Below are 14,969 nucleotides of genomic sequence, written 5' to 3' on the forward strand. Positions count from 1 at the left end.
CTCCGAGCCGGATACCCGTTTACGGGAGGACATCACCCAAGCCCTGAACTTAGAGTCAGGCAGCGGGCCAGACTTATCGGGCAACACTCCGGAATCCGAGCTTCCAAGATTGGAAACTCCTCGGCCCCTGGGTCTCAGATCGGGTAGGGGTTCGGACTCAAATCCACCCACCCACCCAGACATAAACGATCTTTCCCACATCAGGCAAGAGCCCCATGAAATAGTACATCATTATTGGGCCAGATTCCTCCTTGTGATGAACAAGGTTAAGGACTGTCGCGAGGAAGACGCAGTCTCATTTTTCTGCAATAATTGCACGGACAAGGGAACCCTTAACGCCGTAAGTCGCTGTGACATATCACGCTTCACTGACTTGGCGTCCATAGTACGAAAGTACTGTGCGATGGAAAGCGCCTGGAAAACCGAAACGAAATTTTGGGATTATCCGGCTTGGAATATACACCCAGTCTGAAGTAAAAGGGTGCACTATCATAAGACACCCGAGTTAGTTACAAAGAAACAAAAACCCTCTACAGGGCATAGAACCGTATTGGAGGGATGGCTTAACGGACCCTGCAAAATTCATAGTACAGCGGATACCATACCAACACATAGCCTTAGAGCATGTTGGATACTCCGGCAGGTGGCCAAAAGTGGTGAGGATCTTCTCATCCCAAATGCCACAGAGCACCATCCCGGGGATAACCATATGGTATTAACAGTCTTTGAAACCTTCGCATAAAATAATAGGCGCAAACAAACACTCCGCAGCCTCGCCGAAATCTGCCACGTGGCAGCAATGAATCCATGGAGTGACACGGCTATTACCTTCAATGCCAGTGACGAACCTAAATTCCGAACAGCCCAAGCACTAGCTGCATTGGTCCTCAGTCCAATTGTGGACGGCTTTCGACTCACCAAAGTACTCATGGACGGCGGCAGTGGATTAAACCTCATCTATGAGGAAACTCTTCAAAAAATGGAAATAGACTGGAACCGCATTGAGCAAAGCAGCACAACCTTCAGAGGAATCATCCCCAGTCGGGAAGCACGCTGTGCTGGGAAAATCACACTAGATGTGGTATTCGGCACGCCGGAGAACTATAGGTCTGAAGAAATTACATTCCAAGTGGCCCCATTCAGTAGTGGATACCATGCCCTTTTAGGACGGGAGGCGTTCACGATCTTCCAAGCCATACCCCATTATGGGTACATGAAGCTCAAAATGCCCGGGCCCAACGGAATCATCACTCTCGCTAGTGATCCGGACATAGCACTCCGCACTGAAAACAAAACAGCCGCATTGGCCCTCGAGGCATTATCCGAAGCCCTTTCCGCCGAGGAATTAATTGCGCTACGCTCCATAGTGGACAGGGACGACGTGATACTTGACAAGAGATCCAAGTCCACCTCTTTTAAACCAGCGGATGAAATAGCCAAATTCCAAGTCCACCCAATGGACCCTACAAAAACAGCCTCCATCGGGGCACAGTTAAACCCCGCCGTGGACGCCGCACTACGAGAGTTCCTGCATGAGAATTGGGGCATATTCGCCTGGCACCCCTCAGACATGCCAGGAATCCCTCGCAGGCTGGCTGAGCACAACCTCAATATCCTAAAGGGATTCAAGCCGGTCAAGCAGGCTCTTCGGCGTTTCTCTGAACCTAAGAGACAGGCTATGGGAGAGGAACTAGCCAAGTTATTGGAGGCCGGATTCATTTGAGAAATAAAACACCCAGACTGGCTAGCAAACTTGGTGATGGTACCAAAGAAGGACAAATCATGGTGCCTATGTGTCGATTTCAAGGACCTCAACAAGGCTTGCCCAAGGATCCCTTCCTCCTCCCCCGCATTGATCAAATTATCGATGCTACCGTAGGACACGAGTCATTGTGTTTCCTCGACGCATACTCCGGCTACCACCAAATCAAGATGGCGGAGTACGACCAAGCCGCAACGGCATTTATCACACCATACGGCCCCTTCTGTTTCAACACAATGCCTTTTGGGCTCAAAAACGCCGGCGCAACATATCAGCGCATGATTCAGACATGTCTGGAGAAACAAATCGGCAAAATAGTAGAGGCATACGTAGATGATGTGGTCGTCAAAACCAAACATGTCGACTCTCTAATAGACGCCTTGAGGCTCACATTCGACAACCTCCGAACATACAACATCAAGCTCAATCCGGAAAAATGCGTTTTCGGCGTACCAGCCGGAAAGCTCCTGGGCTTCATTGTCTCCAGTAGAGGAATTGAAGCTAACCCAGCCAAATCCGAGCTTTGTCACAGTTGGCTACCCCAACAGACCTCAAACAAATCCAGAAATTAACTGGATGTGTGGTGGCCCTAAGCCACTTTATCTCCCGCTTAGGAGAAAAGGCATTACCCCTTTATCGCCTCCTTCGGTGCATCGAACACTTCGAGTGGGCGGACGCTGCCACAGCCGGATTGGAAGAAATAAAATCCATACTGGCAACCAACCCAATCCTGTCCGCGCCAAACATTGGCGAACCAATGTTGTTATACATTGCGACAACTCATCAGGTTGTAAGCGTAGTGCTCGTCGTCGAACAAGAGGCGGACGGACATAAATTCTCTCTTCAAAAGCCGGTATATTATGTATCTACTGTCCTCACTCCATGCAAATCACGGTACCCACATTATCAAAAGATAGCCTATGCGGTATTCATGGCATCCCGGAAGCTGCGACACTACTTTCAAGAGTGTTCGATTACGGTAGCCTCGGAAGTGCCACTTAATGATATTACAAACAACCGCGACGCCACGGACCGGATTGCCAAATGGGCCATTGAGCTCCTCCCATTCGACATAACATACAAACCACGACAAGCCATTAAATCGCAAGTATTGGCCGACTTTGTCGCCGAATGGATGGAAGCCGAACTCCCTAAAGAGTATGTCCCATACTCCAATTGGATCATGCACTTCGACGGCTCCAAAATGCTGGCTGGTCTGGGGGCTGGCGTCGTCCTGACGTCCCCAACCGGAGATACAGTTCAATACGTACTGCAGATACTGTATATAGACTCCAACAACGCAGCCAAATACGAAGCCTTGCTACATGGTCTTCGGATGGCAGTTTCCATGGGCATTCAATGCCTGGAGGTGCATGGGGGTTCGAACCTCACAATATCCTAGATAAATGGAGACTTCGGTGCCAAGGATCCGAAGATGGCAGCCTATCGAAACACCATCCTAAAGATGTCAGCTCGGTTTGAGGGGCTCGAATTTCACCATGTGGCTCGGGAAAACAAACAGGCGGCGGATACCCTCGCCCGCATCGGCGCAAAACGCGATGCGGTCCCCCCCAACATCTTTTTGGAGAGGCTGTTTAAGCCATCCGTGGTATGGGAAGGGGACACCGGTAACAATAGTCCGGACCCGGCCAAAATGCCCGATACCGAACACTCCAACATAATCGGAGGACATGCCACCGAAATAACACCTTCAGCCCACGTCATAATGGCCGTCATTGTCCCGTGGACAGAACCATTCTTGGCCTACCTAACTAGGCAGGAACTTCCCGAGGACCAAAATGAGGCACGCTGCATAGTGCAGCGATCTAAAGCCTACAGGGTCCACGAGGGAGAGCTGTATAAAAAAAACACTACCGGAGTCCTTCAAAGGTGCATCTCCGAAGTGGAAGGGCGGAAGCTTTTGGCAGAAATTCACGCCGGACTCGGCGGCCACCACGCCACAGCCCGGGCCCTTGTAAGCAAGGCCTTCAGTACATGTTTTTATTGGCCGACGGCCCGAGCAGACGCACGGGACTTGGTCCAACGCTGCGTCGGTTGCCAGCTTTTTGCAAACCAAAGCCACATGCCACCCACCGCCCTCCAAACAATCCCCATTACCTGGCCCTTCGCGGTTTGGGGGCTTGACATGGTTGGACCCCTTAAAGGGGGAACCCATAAGAAAAAATACTTACTGGTCATGGTGGATAAATTCACCAAATGGATAGAAGCCAAACCTGTTAAAACAGCCAAATCCGGACCGGTGATAGACTTCATATCCGGGGTTGTACACCGTTATGGCGTCCCCCACAGCATCATCACTGACAACGACACGAACTTCACGGCCGATGAGGTAAAACTCTGGTGCAGCAACATGGGCATCAAGCTCGATTATGCTTCCGTCTATCACCCACAAACCAACGGCCAAGTTGAGCGAGCAACTGGTCTTATCATGAGCGGCATTAAACCCATATTAGTGCGGTCCTTAAAGGAGTCTAACACGCACTGGGTAGAGGAGCTCGACTCCGTACTCTAGGGGCTGCGGACCACGCCAAATCGTACTACCGGATATACACCCTTCTTTATGGTGTACGGCGCAGAGGCAGTTCTGCCCTGCGACATAATTCATGACTCACCTCGAGTGTGCATGTACGAAGAAAGAGAAGCCGAGCTCGATCGGCAGGACAGTCTGGACACCCTGGAGGAGGAGCGTGGCGTGGCAAAAGCCCGTTCCGCATTCTATCAGCAACAGGCTCGCAGATACCAAAGCACAGAAGTACGGGCCAAAACTTATAACGTTGGCGAGTTAGTTCTATGCCTGCCGGAGAAGAAAAAGACCAAGCTCGAGCCCAAATGGGAAGGTCCCTTCATTATTGACCAAGTTCTGACCGGTGGAGCATACCATCTGCGGGATGCGTCGAATAATCGACTTGAACCGAACCCATGGAACACAGCCAGGCTCCGAAGATTCTACGCCTAGCGCCGGACTCTATGTTCGTCTCCTTCCTCTATCCATTTTTTGCATATACATTATCTGTCTTTTTTCTCTTTCTTTCTTTTATTCTTTCTCAAGGCCTTCAAGGGCCAACTTGTGCCTCGCTTGCACACTATAGACGCGCTAACCACGCTCATTATACCTTGGGGCTTCTTACACAGAAGCTTAATTATATTTCTAGGCTTTATGCCCCGCACATGTGTTATTCTTCCGCATGTACCTTTTCTTCGCCATTATATGCATCGATATGACTTAAGTTTTGGCCAAGCTGGGCTGCCTGGCTCTTGTATTTATGCCCTACGTTCCCGTTAATTCGGCTAGGGCATAAGGGGAGCACCTCTGCGATTGTTACTGTCGGGTCAGCCGGATGTATACCTCAGACTGGGTGAAGCCGAAAGCTAGCGTTCTTAAGGGAATATTCGGTCGGCGAACAAAAGATGATTTTTATTTATTTTCCACATATGCCCCCGGATGTTTTTTCCTGCGTCTCCTCTCGCAGTCCGGACATGCACCTTAGGGCATGCGTACCCAGGGAAAGGAACCCCTAACGGAACTATTCTCCCTGGAAGTGTTTCTTACTACCCATGTAATATAACATAACTAGTTGGGTACTTGTCTGTTCAAGCACTAATGACCCCTACGCCTGGTTTCCACGCATACCCCGGTTCTTATATAACTGAGCGGGTATTCGGAAACACTCCGGACTATCGGGTCCCGAGGTTGAAGCGAAAAGGTCCGCCATGACAAATGATTTACAATCCGGCTAGAAGGCATTATACATGTCACTTTAATTACATAGTCATGTAGACTGACTAAATTCCTCTTCTATACCATCCAACAGGCTGTCTAGCCTACAATCCTATTGGGAATACTTTGCAGCTAATTCTACTTGCCCATACACTAAGCTAACGGGGATCTCTTTCCCATCGGGCCCCACAGGTCCGACCTCGGCCATGTGGTTTGGGTCAGCTTTGGTATACCGCGTCTTCACCATGGCCCAGGCTTCCCGGGCACCTTGACGGCAGGCCGATATCTTCCATAATCGGAAGCGCCGCTGTGCTCCCTTGAGCTTCTCCCCAAGCTCTCCAATGCCTTCTGGCAGGGAGACGGAAGGCCACAAGGCCTGGGCAATACCTTGCATCACCTGCCAAACTTGTTTGTGCAGTTGTGAGAGCTCGGATAGAAGATCACCCGCATACCCGGGCATCTCCTCCGCGGGACGACCCATCAGCATACCTGCAGACATAACTCTGTTAGCCGGCTTCTCCGTCATCCCCTGTTTAAGGGTTCGTTCAAGCACTTACTGAAAATGCCGCGTCGAAGCCGCTTATTCTCCTTCTCGGAGTCCGCAAGCTGGGCTCGAACATCTTTCAGTTCCACGCTCAACTTGGTATTGGCATCTTGGAGATTGTTTTTCTCCCGCCCGACCTTAGTCAGCACACGTTCGCCAGCCTTTAGCTGTCGTACGGCATGCTGGTCCTCAGGATTCTCTCTGGATTCATCTGCAATATCTATTATTAGATCTGCAGCCACGCTGCATGCTATATGGTACCTATCATTCTTTGAAACAAATGTTACCAGCTGGGGACTTTTTAGGTTCCTTCAATGCGGCAACGGCGGCCCGAAGTTGGGTCTTGCATTCATCCAGCTCCTGTGACAGTCGAGTATTCTTCTCTGTAAGAATCTGCACAATAGATGATCCTTAAATCAGTTCTGCTAACTGTTTCAAGTCTCAGGGGCTACTGATACATATAATCATCAGATTTGCTTACCCGTACATCCCTTACATACTGGTCCGTGGCTCTCGCTAGACCACTTTGAGCAGCACGTGAAGGAAATATGCCCTAGAGGCAATAATAAAGTTATTATTTATTTCCTTATATCATGATAAATGTTTATTATTCATGCTAGAATTGTACTAACCGAAAACATAATACATGTGTGAACACATAGACAAACAAAGTGTCACTAGTATGCCTCTACTTGACTAGCTCGTTAATCAAAGATGGTTATGTTTCCTAACCATGAACAATGAGTTGTTATTTGATTAACGGGATCACATCATTAAGTGAATGATCTGATTGACATGACCCATTCCATTAGCTTAGCACCCGATCGTTTAGTATGTTGCTATTGCTTTCTTCATGATTTATACATGTTCCTATGACTATGAGATTATACAACTCCCGTTTGCCGGAGGAACACTTTGTGTGCTACCAAACGTCACAACGTAACTGGGTGATCATAAAGGAGCTCTACAGGTGTCTCCAAAGGTACATGTTGGGTTGGCGTATTTTGAGATTAGGATTTGTCACTCCGATTGTCGGAGAGGTATCTCTGGGCCCTCTCGGTAATGCACATCACTTAAGCCTTGCAAGCATTGCAACTAATGAGTTAGTTGCGGGATGATGTATTACAGAACGAGTAAAGAGACTTGCCGGTAACGAGATTGAACTAGGTATTGGAATACCGACGATCGAATCTCGGGCAAGTAACATACGATGACAAAGGGAACAACGTATGTTGTTATGCGGTCTGACCGATAAAAGATCTTCGTAGAATATGTAGGAGCCAATATGAGCATCCAGGTTCTGCTATTGGTTATTGACCAGAGACGTGTCTCGGTCATGTCTACATTGTTCTCGAACCCGTAGGGTCCGCACGCTTAAGGTTACGATGACAGTTATATTATGAGTTTATGCATTTTGATGTACCGAAGGTTGTTCGGAGTCCCCGGATGTGATCACGGACATGACGAGGAGTCTCGAAATGGTCGAGACATAAAGATTGATATATTGGAAGCCTATGTTTGGATATCGGAAGTGTTCCGGGTGAAATCGGGATTTTACCGGAGTACCGGGAGGTTACCGGAACCCCCCGGGAGCTATATGGGCCTTAATGGGCCTTAGTGGAAGAAGAGGAGAGGCAGGCCAGGGCTGGGCCGCGCGCCCCTCCCCCTAGTCCGAATAGGACAAGGAGAGAGGGGGCCGGCGCCCCCCTTCTCTCTCTCTCTCTTTTCCCACCTCGCGAGTCCTATTCCAACTAGGATTGGGGGAGAAGTCCTACTCCCGAGGGAGTAGGACTCCTCCTGGCGCGCGCCTTATGTGGCCGGCCGCCCCCTCTTGGTCCTTTATATAGAGGCAGGGGCACCCCAGAGACACACAAGTTGATCCACGTGATCATATTCTTAGCGTGTGCGGTGCCCCCTTCCACCATAGTCCTCGATAATATTGTAGCGGTGCTTAGGCGAAGCCCTGCGACTGCAGTAGTACATCAAGATCGTCACCACGCCGTCGTGCTGACGGAACTCTTCCCCGACACTTTGCTGGATCGGAGTCCGGGGATCGTCATCGAGCTGAACGTGTGCTAAAACTCGGAGGTGCCGTAGTTTCGGTGCTTGATCGGTCGGGTCGTGAAGACGTACGACTACATCAACCAAACGCTTCCGTTGTCGATCTACTAGGTATGTAGATCACACTCTCCCCTCTCGTTGCTATGCATCACCATGATCTTGCGTGTGCGTAGGAAATTTTTTGAAATTACTACGTTCCCCAACAGTGGCATCCGAGGCCTAGGTTTTATGTGTTGATGTTATATGCACGAGTAGAACACAAGTGAGTTGTGGGCGATATAAGTCATACTGCTTACCAGCATGTCATACTTTGGTTCGGCGGTATTGTTGGATGAAGCGGCCCGGACCGACATTACGCGTACGCTTACGCGAGACTGGTTTCTACCGACGTGCTTTGCACAAGGTGGCTGCGGGGTCAGTTTCTCCAACTTTAGTTGAACCGAGTGTGGCTACGCCCGGTCCTTGCGAAGGTTAAAATAGCACCAACTTGACAAACTATCGTTGTGGTTTTGATGCGTAGGTAAGATTGGTTCTTGCTTAAGCCCGTAGCAGCCACGTAAAACTTACAACAACAAAGTAGAGGACGTCTAACTTGTTTTTGCAGGGCATGTTGTGATGTGATATGGTCAAAACATGATGAGATATAAGTTGTTGTATGAGATGATCATGTTTTGTTAAAGTTATCGGCAACTGGCAAAAGCCTTATGGTTGTCTCTTTATTTCACAAGATGCAAGCGCCAAATAATTGCTTTACTTTATCGCTATGCGATAGCAATAGTTGCAAGAGCAATAGTTGGCGAGACGACCGTGTGATGACACGTTGATATAGATCAAGATGATGGAGATCATGGTGTCATGCCGGTAACGATAGAGATCATGATGGTACTTTGGAGATGGAGATCAAAGGCGCAAGATGATGATGGCCATATCATGTCACATATTTTGATTGCATATGATGTTTATCTTTTATACATCTTATTTTTGCTTAGTTTGACGGTAGCATTTTAAGATGATCTCTCACTAATTATCAAGAAGTGTTCTCCCTGAGTATGCACCATTGCGAAAGTTCTTCGTGCTGAGACACCACGTGATGATCGGGTGTGTTAGGTTCTACGTTCAAATACAACGGGTGCAAAACGCACACACAGAATACTCAGGTTATACTTGACGAGCCAAGCATATACAGATATGGCCTCGGAACACGGAGACCGAAAGGTCGAGCGTGAATCATATAGTAGATATGATCAACATAGTGATGTTCACCAATGAAACTACTCCATCTCACGTGATGATCGGACATGGTTTAGTTGATTTGGATCACGTGATCACTTAGAGGATTAGAGGGATGTCTATCTAAGTGGGAGTTCTTAAGTAATATGATTAAATTGAACTTAAATTTATCATGAACTTAGTCTTGGTAGTATTTTGCAAATCATGTTGTAGATCAATAGCTCGCGTTGTTGCTTCCCTGTGTTTATTTTGATATGTTCCTACAGAAAATTGTGTTGAAAGATGTTAGTAGCAATGATGCGGATTGGATCCGTGATCTGAGGTTTATCCTCATTGCTGCACAGAAGAATTATGTCCTTGATGCACCGCTAGGTGACGGACCTATTGTAGGAGCAGATGCAGACGTTATGAATGTTTGGCTAGCTCAATATGATGACTACTTGATAGTTTAGTGCACCATGCTTAATGGCTTAGAATCGGGACTTCAAAGACGTTTTGAACGTCATGGAGCATATGAGATGTTCCAGGAGTTGAAGTTAATATTTCAAGCAAATACCCGAGTTGAGAGATATGAAAGTCTCCAACAAGTTCTATAGCTAAAAGATGGAGGAGAATCGCTCAACTAGTGAGCATGTGCCCAGATTGTCTGAGTACAACAATCGCTTGAATCAAGTGGGAGTTAATCTTCCAGATAAGATAGTGATTGACAGAATTCTCTAGTCACCATCACCAAGTTAGTGGAACTTTGTGATGAACTATGATATGCAAGGGATAACGGAAACGATTCCCAAGCTCTTCGTAATGCGGAAATTGACGAAGGTAGAAATCGAGAAAAACATCAAGTGTTGATGGTAGACAAGACCACTAGTTTCAAGAAAAGGGCAGAGGGAAGAAGGGGAACTTCAAGAAGAACAACAAGCAAGTTGCTGCTCAAGTGAAGAAGCCCAAGTCTGGTCCTAAGCCTGAGACTAAGTGTTTCTACTGCAAAAGGACTGGTCACTGGAAGCGGAACTACCCCAAGTGATTGGCAGATAAGAAGGATGGCAAAGTGAACATAAGTATATTTGATATACATGTTATTGATGTGTACTTTACTAGTGTTTATAGCAACCCCTCAGTATGTGATACTAGTTCAGTTGCTAAGAATAGTAACTCGAAACGGGAGTTGCAGAATAAACAGAGACTAGTTAAGGGTAAAGTAACGATGTGTGGTTCCAAGATTGATATGATCATCATCGCACACTCCCTATACTTTCGGGATTAGTGTTGAACCTGAATAAGTGTTATTTGGTGTTTGCGTTAAGCATGAATATGATTTGATCATGTTTATTGTAATACGGTTATTCATTTAAGTAAGAGAATAAATTGTTGTTCTGTTTACATGAATAAAACCTTATATGGTTACACACCCAATGAAAATAGTTCATTGGATCTCGATCGTAGTGATACACATAATCATAATATTGAAACCAAAAGATGTAAAGTTAATAATGATAGTGCAACTTATTTGTAGCACTGCCGTTTAGGTCATATTGGTGTAAAGCGCATGAAGAAACTCCATGCTGATGGGCTTTTGGAATCACTTGATTATGAATCAGTTGATGCTTGTGAACCATGCCTCATGGGCAAGATGACTAAGACTCCATTCTTCGGAACAATGGAGCGAGCAACAAATTTGTTGGAAATCATACATACTGATGTATGTGGTCCGATGAATATTGAGACTCGCGACATGTATCATTATTTTCTGATCTTCACAGATGATTTGAGCAGATATGAGTATATCTACTTGATGAAACATAAGTCTAAAACATTTGAAAAGTTCAAAGAATTTTAGAGTGAAGTGGAAAATCATCGTAACAAGAAAATAAAGTTTCTACGATCTGATCGTGGAGAAGAGTATTTGAGTTATGAGTTTGGTCTTCAATTAAAACAATGTGGAATAGTTTCACAAACTCATGTCACATGGAACACCACAGCATAATGGTGTGTCCAAACGTCATAACCGTACTTTATTGGATATAGTGCAATCTATGATGTCTCTTACCGATCTACCACTATCGTTTTGGGGTTATGCATTAAAGACAGCTGCATTCACGTTTAAAAGGGCACCATCTAAGTCCGTTGAGACGATACAATCTGAACTGTGGTTTGGCAAGAAACCAAAGTTGTCGTTTCTTAAAGTTTGGGATTGTGATGCTTATATGAAAAAGTTTCATCCTGATAAGCTCAAACCCAAATCGGAGAAATATGTCTTCATAGGATACCCAAAGGAGACTATTGGGTACACCTTCTATCACAGATCCAAAGGCAAGACATTCATTGCTAAGAATGGATCCTTTCTAAGAGAAGGAGGTTCTCTCGAAAGAAGTGAGTAGGAGGAAAGTAGAACTTGACGAGGTAACTGTACCTACTCCCTTATTGGAAAGTAGTACATCACAAAAACCTGTTTCTGTGACACCTACACCAGTTAGTGAGGAAGCTAATGATGATGATCATGTAACTTCAGATCAAGTTACTACCGAATCTCGTAGGTAAACCAGAGTGAGATCCGCACCAGAGTGGTACGGTAATCCTGTTCTGGAAGTCATGTTACTAGACCATGACGAACTTGCGAACTACGAAGAAGCGATGGTGAGCCCAGATTCCGCAAAATGGCTTGAGGCCATGAAATCTGAGATGGGATCCATGTATGAGCACAAAGTATGGACTTTGGTTGACTTGCCCGATGATCGGCAAGCTATAGAAAATAAATGGATCTTCAAGAGGAAGACGGACGATGATAGTAGTGTTACTATCTACAAAGCTAGAATTGTCACAAAAGGTTTTCGACAAAGTTCAAGGTGTTGACTACAATGAGAGTTTCTCACTCGTATCTATGCTTAAGTCTGTCCGAATCATGTTAGCAATTACCGCATTTTATGAAATCTGGCAAATGGATAAACAAAACTGCATTCCTTAATAGATTTATTAAAGAAGAGTTCTATATGATACAACCAGAAGGTTTTGTCAATCCTAAAGGTGCTAACAAAATATGCAAGCTCCAGCGATCCATCTATGGACTGGTGCAAGCATCTCGGAGTTGGAATATACGCTTTGATAAGTTGATCAAAGCATATAGTTTTATACAGACTTGCGATGAAGCCTGTATTTACAAGAAAGTGAGTGGGAGCACTACAACATTTCTGATAAGTATATGTGAATGACATATTGTTGATCGGAAATAATGTAGAATTATTTTGCAAAGCATAAAGGAGGTTTTGAAAGGAATTTTTTCAAAGAAAGACCTCGGTAAAGCTGCTTACATATTGAGCATCAAGATCTATAGAGATAGATTAAGACGCTTGATAAGTTTTTTCAATGAGTACATACCTTGACAAGATTTTGAAGTAGTTCAAAATGGAACAGTCAAAGAAAGAGGTCTTACCTGTGTTGTAAGGTGTGAAATTGAGTAAGACTCAAAGCCCGACCACGACAGAATATAGAAATAGAATGAAAGTCATTCCCTATGCCTCAGCCATAGGTTCTATAAAGTATGCCATGCTGTGTACCAGATCTATTGTATACCCTACACTGTGTTAAACAAGGGAGTACAATAGTGATCTAAGAGTAGATCACTGGACAGCGGTCAAAATTATCCTTAGTGGAATAAGGAAATATTTCTCAATTATGGAGGTGACAAAAAAGGTTCATCGTAAAAAGTTACGTCGATGCAAGTTTTGACACAGATCTGGATGACTCTAAGTCTCGATCTAGATACATATTGAAAGTGGGAGCAATAAGCTAGAGTAGCTCCGTGCAGAGCATTGTCGACATAGAAATTCGCAAAATACTTACGGATCTGAATGTGACAGACCGTTGACTAAAATTATCTCACAAGCAAAACATGATCACACCTTAGTAAACCCTTTGGGTGTTGATCACATATCGATGTGAACTATGGGTGTTAATCACATGGTGATGTGAACTATTGATGTTAAATCACATGGCGATGTGAACTAGATTATTGACTCTAGTGCAAGTGGGAGACTGAAGGAAATATGCCCTAGAGGCAATAATAAAGTTATTATTTATTTCCTTATATCATGATAAATGTTTATTATTCATGCTAGAATTGTACTAACCGGAAACATAATACATGTGTGAACACATAGACAAACAAAGTGTCACTAGTATGCCTCTACTTGACTAGCTCGTTAATCAAAGATGGTTATGTTTCCTAACCATGAACAATGAGTTGTTATTTGATTAACGGGATCACATCATTAAGTGAATGATCTGATTGACATGACCCATTCCATTAGCTTAGCACCCGATCGTTTAGTATGTTGCTATTGCTTTCTTCATGACTTATACATGTTCCTATGACTATGAGATTATACAACTCCCGTTTGCCGGAGGAACACTTTGTGTGCTACCAAACATCACAACGTAACTGGGTGATCATAAAGGAGCTCTACAGGTGTCTCCAAAGGTACATGTTGGGTTGGCGTATTTCGAGATTAGGATTTTTCACTCCGATTATCGGAGAGGTATCTCTGGGCCCTCTCGGTAATGCACATCACTTAAGCCTTGCAAGCATTGCAACTAATGAGTTAGTTGCGGGATGATGTATTACAAAATGAGTAAAGAGACTTGCCGGTAATGAGATTGAACTAGGTATTGGAATACCGACGATCGAATCTCGGGCAAGTGACATACCGATGACAAAGGGAACAACGTATGTTGTTATGCGGTCTGACCGATAAAAGATCTTCGTAGAATATGTAGGAGCCAATATGAGCATCCAGGTTCCGCTATTGGTTATTGACCAGAGACGTGTCTCGGTCATGTCTACATTGTTCTCGAACCCGTAGGGTCCGCACGCTTAAGGTTACGATGACAGTTATATTATGAGTTTATGCATTTTGATGTACCAAAGGTTGTTCGGAGTCCCGGATGTGATCACGGACATGAAGAGGAGTCTCGAAGTCTCGAAATGGTCGAGACATAAAGATTGATATATTGGAAGCCTATGTTTGGATATCGGAACGTGTTCCGGGTGAAATCGGGATTTTACCGAGTACCGGGAGGTTACCGGAACCCCCCGGGAGCTCGTGGGCCTTAATGGGCCATAGTGGAAGAAGAGGAGAGGCAGCCAGGGCTTGGGCGCGCGCCCCTCCCCCCTAGTCCGAATAGGACAAGGAGAGAGGGGGCCGACGCCCTCCTCCTTCTCTCTCTCTCTTTTCCACCTCATGAATCCTATTCCAACTAGGATTGGGGGAGAAGTCCTACTCCCGGAGGGAGTAGGACTCCTCCTGGCGTGCCCTATGTGGCCGGCCAGCCTCCCCCCTTTGGTCCTTTATATACGGAGGCAGGGGCACCCCAGAGACACACAAGTTGATCCACGTGATCATATTCTTAGCCGTGTGCGGTGCCCCCTTCCACCATAGTCCTCGATAATATTGTAGCGGAGTTAGGCGAAGCCCTGCTGCAGTAGTACATCAAGATCGTCACCACGCCGTCGTGCTGACGGAACTCTTCCCCGACACTTTGCTGGATCGGAGTCCGGGGATCGTCATCGAGCTGAACGTGTGCTAAACTCGGAGGTGCCGTAGTTTCGGTGCTTGATCGGTCGGGCCGTGAAGACGTAC

This window comes from Triticum urartu, chromosome 5 (genome assembly GCF_003073215.2).
Source record: "Triticum urartu cultivar G1812 chromosome 5, Tu2.1, whole genome shotgun sequence".
Classification (NCBI taxonomy): domain Eukaryota; kingdom Viridiplantae; phylum Streptophyta; class Magnoliopsida; order Poales; family Poaceae; genus Triticum; species Triticum urartu.